Genomic DNA, 4,841 nt, shown 5'->3' with positions numbered 1-4,841 from the left:
CAGGAGCAACAGTAGCATGCTTTAAACAAACCAGGAACATTCCTTTAAAAAAATGATTGGTATTGAACACTGGAAGCACACAAATATTGTTTTGAGAGGGGTTTCAAACAGTAAATAACTTGTGACATTGTCTCTGGATAATTTAAAAAATCTGCTGTTCCAAATGAAGGATTTCAAGTAGCCAATGACAGTTTTATTCAGCCTTTGTGCCAGGGCCCATGCATACAAACCTCTTAACAATTGCTATAGTCACGTGCAACCTCTCAGAGTGCTCCTAATTGATCCCCTCCACCCACGCTCCCAGCTTTCAAGCTCTCTGGAGACTCTCTCCCCAGTCCTTCCACCACTCCTAGGTGTCCTTCCCAGGGGCATCAGGCAGCGTTCTAAGGGTTAATACGAAGCCCTTGGTACATTGGGTCCTAAAGAATATTCTTGTGTTTCTTTGCATAGCAGAGGGGCGGCTATAACCAACATCCAAGAAAAGTGTCCGTTTTAAAAATACCTTGTCTTCTCTTAGGCCTTGTCTACACGGGGAAGTTATTCTGGAGTAAGAGTTGGCTTGTTCCAGTTTACCTTGATCCACTTCCAAAATGGTTTAAACTGAACTGGAAAAAGACACTGATATTCCAGAATAAGAGGGTCAACGTGGGGAGCTCTTACTGAACAGCTATTCTGGCCCATTTTGCCAGGTAGACAAGCCCTTAGAAATCTGTGGCCTCTTCTGAAGCCACGTACACCCCTTCCATGGCAACCAGCCCAGCTGTAGGAGCACATACGAGACAGCATCCATCCTGGTAACAGAAGCTCAGCTGGATGCCTTAGAGGAACTTTTCATCTCTGTGGCGGTGGCTGAATGTAGAGTTCAGACAAAGAGTCTCCTAGAGCTGCCCAAGATCTCAGCCTTTCCCAACACACACCATTGAGAAAAAGATTTAAAGACTAAACTGTGTCTCATTCAATTCAGTGGGAGTTTGCCTCTGAATATGTGCTGTAGCAGAGATAACACATTTTATACCAGTCATATATCTGTCCATTATGGACCAGTACCATAGTAAGAGCCCCAAACCTTCCATCTCCCATAATAACTCCCATAATCAACCAGTGAGAATATTGAAATTCAGGAGATGGTCTCAGAAGTGTCTGAGTTATTCAAGATAGGGATAATGGGTGGTATTATGTCCTGAGGACTTAACTCTCCCAATTGGTTTCCTTACTGGGCAGAAAAAGATTAGTAACTATGTCTACACTGCAGCACTAATTCGAATTAGCTTAATTCGAATTACAGAAAGCGATTTATAGAAAACACTGCAGACTGTCCACATGACAGTGTTTTTGCTGATTTCTTGTGTCCAGACTGGCCAGCCTTAATTCGAATTAGAAAGCAGTGTAATATGGGAAGCTATCCCACAGTGCAGCTAACCATAGAGGCTGTTGTGACGAGTGTCATCATCCCAGGATGCAGTGCTGCTTCCCCCACCCTCTTCCCGCACCCCCCAAAAAACAGGAAAAGGATTTTCATGCTGTTTGTTTACTCCCCTGATCGCCATTGCTGCAGGCACCTGGAGCCAGCTGAACTATGCTCTCATTTTGACCGTGACAAATACACTGCATCTTACCCTGGATTACTTTAGAACTGTATGCTGTTTGCCTTTTATGCTCCCCCCTACCATCCCCTGTATATTGCTTGCCTTTGATTTTGATTCTACAGGTGTCTGTAGAATGTAAGACAAATAACAACGGAGTCAGTTAGTATATTAATACAGTGATACAAATGTTTCCATTTCACTGATGGAAAGCATGATATAATGTATCCACATGTAGCACTGTGAATAAACTCTTAAGAAAGTATCAATTTCCAGGATTGACCACTGAAACAATGTAGCAAAGAATTTCTTCTCACTACAGGCATTTAAAACGCATTCACCACCCGGGGAGGGGGAGTGGGTAGTGTAATCTTTCAAAGGGACAAACTTCAAAGGGCTAAACTTTCAAAAGGACAAACTGCAAAGGGCTTGCTGGGCAGTTAAAACGCATTCACCACATGGGGAGGGGGGTGGGTGGTGAAATCTTTCAAATCCTTAAAGAGACAAACTGCAAAGGGCTTGTTGTGTGTGTGTGTGGGGGAGGGGGGGGTGATCGCAGCTTGGATTTTAAACCCATTCACTGCAGGAAATGAAGATTTAAATCTTCCCGGGGCTGCTTTGGGGGAGGGTACTGAAATGGGGCATCATGGGATACAGTCTGGAGGCCAATTAATTCAAATTAAGTCCCTTTGTGTCCACACTCACACTAATGTGAATTAATTGATGCGCTTCAGGTTCTAATCCATTTGCAGAGGTGGTTTTATTAATTTGATTTTAAATGCTCCTTAATTCGAATTAACAATGCACAAGTGTAGACACGGGAGTAATTCATTCGAATTAAGGGACTTTAATTCGAATTAAGCCACCAGTGTAGACCAGGCCTATGTTACGTATTATTGCTTAAATAAGATGCTTCTGAGCACATACACTAAAAAGCATAGTGGAAGGAGATGCCACCACAGCCGTACGGATTATGCTCTTTCCTCTTGTGCTTTCACAAAAGAAATGCTGGTGGTGATGGGGCATGCTTTTTACATCCTGGAATCCTTCACGCCAGTTCTTGCAGAACCTGAGGGGTAGATATGGTATGCTATGCATGTATTACCCCACCTCTGGTTTGTCTAGAGTGAGGAATCTCCTGCACTTTCTTTCTTGCTTTGCTTGCATTTCGACAGTTTGTTCTTGTTACAAAGATTATGCTCCAAAACAGACTTTGCACAGCGGCAGTTTGTAAATAATGTTACCTTCTTTTTCCTTTTAGCCTTTTACAGAAACACACAAGTTTCCAGTCTTTATCTTACAAAATCAAGTCCTAAATCTCAGTATCATCATTTTATGTATAACTCCAAAACCGTCTATTCATGCTGGAACTACCTGACAGATGCTGTGAGGTAAGGAGAAGAAATCTTATGTTGTCTGTACAGAATTTATGTGCTAACACTTATTGCAATAAATCACTTTGTTCCATTTTGACTCTGCTCAGGAAGAGGGGTGGCTCTGAGGAAACAAGAGAATATGAAGACATTGACTGATAATTGTTTTGAGAGCATGTAGAAGTGCTAAGTATCACTGTCTTACTACATGTGCTTATGTTTAGTAGTGCTTCAGTGGATGAATTCACTGCAGATTCAGGAACTGGACTTCTATACTATGCGTATTTGACATGTCCCAAGTGGAACATTTAATTATGCTAACAGTTACTATGAAGGGAAACCCTCAGCCAAGCAAATGATGATGAAAAGTGACTGAGGGATGCATGCAGGGATCTTAACTGATTATGTTGCCAAAGGCAGAAGAAAGTGAGGAAGGAAGTCAATGTATCTTGGGCCAGAATGTCAGCTGGTGCAAATCTGCACATGTCTTTATTGAGATATGTCAATTTAAACCAGCTGAGGATCTGAGTACTGTCTCTGGAACATCAAATAACAGTTGTGTTTCCTTCCTCTTAGTGGTGACTGATAAAGAACTTTAAATATTTAAAAACTAGAGATTTATTTCCTTTCTGAATCTTTTGGTGTGGCACAGACACTTTCATAATGATTCAAGCAATCACACAAAGGATAACACTTGTAATACCAAAAGTGATTCCCTTGTACCTTATATGTTTAGTAAAATAGGTACCTTCATAAGCCAGAACTGTCACCAGTGCAGGAAAGTGTTAAACCAAAAATATCCTCACTATTATTTTTTAAGAGATGGGAGAAACCAGTATGAGCAAGCATTTGGCGTTTCATCAAAAGACCTCTTTGGAGTTATCTACAGGTAATCAATTTAGGGTTGGGAGGTTTATGCTTTTTTTTTTATGTGGATGACTTTTCTATTTTGTATTACCACTTTGACTGTGAAATATGATGATTAGTCCTATTCACGTGAAACAACTTTCATTTCAGTGGTATCCAGTGCTGAGAATCTCTAGTATTTCTAAAGTGCTTTTCACCTTAATATAGAAGCAAAAAATTCTTATCTGCAGCCCACCATGAAAAACTGATTATGTGCATATTTGGTATAATAGATAATTCTGTTAAATGAAAAATATCTGGGGACCATTAGGTTTGGCATCATAACACTCTGCTAGATGATAAGTGTAATAGTTTTTTCTTCCAGTAAGTCTCATTAAAATGTATGAATATGTAACTGGATGGATTTACTTTTAATATTTTGAATATCTGTTAATGTAGGTTCTTTTTAATCGTGGTCACAATAGTCTATTGTGCATGCTGGCAAAGAAGCAGGGTTTAATATAGTACTTGAACTAAAAGTTATTGCAAGAGTTATCTGATGCTAGCTACCCATGAATGTGTCATAATTTACTTGTTCTACAAATAATGTTCTTTCAAATGACTAGATCAGAAGAAGAGATGATCAAATACATGCATTTTTTAAATGAATTTTGGAGTATATATTGTAAAGATGTGATGGCTGCATTTGACCTTTCACCTTTCACCCTCATTTATGATCTGGGAGGTAAGTGTCATCAGTTGTTCATTTTGACTCTGCTCAGGAAGAGGGGTGGCTCTGAGGAAACAAGAGAATATGAAGACATTGACTGATAATTGTTTTTGAGCACATGTAGAAGTGCTAAGTATCACTGTCTTACTACATGTGCTTATGTTTAGTAGTGCTTCAGTGATGAATTCACGTAGATTCAGGAACTGGACTTCTATACTATGCGTATTTGACATGTCCCAAGTGGAACATTTAATTATGCTAACAGTTACTATGAAGGGAAACCCTCAGCCAAGCAAATGATGATGAAAG

At 40.0% G+C, this 4,841-nt stretch overlaps 1 long non-coding RNA gene across 1 annotated transcript; it reads left to right on the top strand.

Moving 5' to 3' along the window:
• Positions 1–2,842: 2,842 nt before the first annotated feature.
• Positions 2,843–4,548, top strand: LOC137167276 (uncharacterized). The gene is made up of 3 exons (XR_010924080.1): positions 2,843–2,974; positions 3,777–3,845; positions 4,429–4,548. It is a non-coding gene; the product is annotated as an uncharacterized lncRNA (long non-coding RNA).
• The last annotated feature ends 293 nt before the right edge of the window (positions 4,549–4,841 follow it).

The sequence above is a fragment of the Emydura macquarii genome, unplaced genomic scaffold (genome assembly GCF_026122565.2).
Source record: "Emydura macquarii macquarii isolate MOO-44397 ecotype Brisbane River unplaced genomic scaffold, CSIRO-AGI_Emac_v2 contig_2909, whole genome shotgun sequence".
Classification (NCBI taxonomy): domain Eukaryota; kingdom Metazoa; phylum Chordata; order Testudines; family Chelidae; genus Emydura; species Emydura macquarii.
The sequence above is the reverse complement of the archived record's forward strand: the minus strand, read 5'-3'. Positions and strand labels throughout refer to the sequence as shown.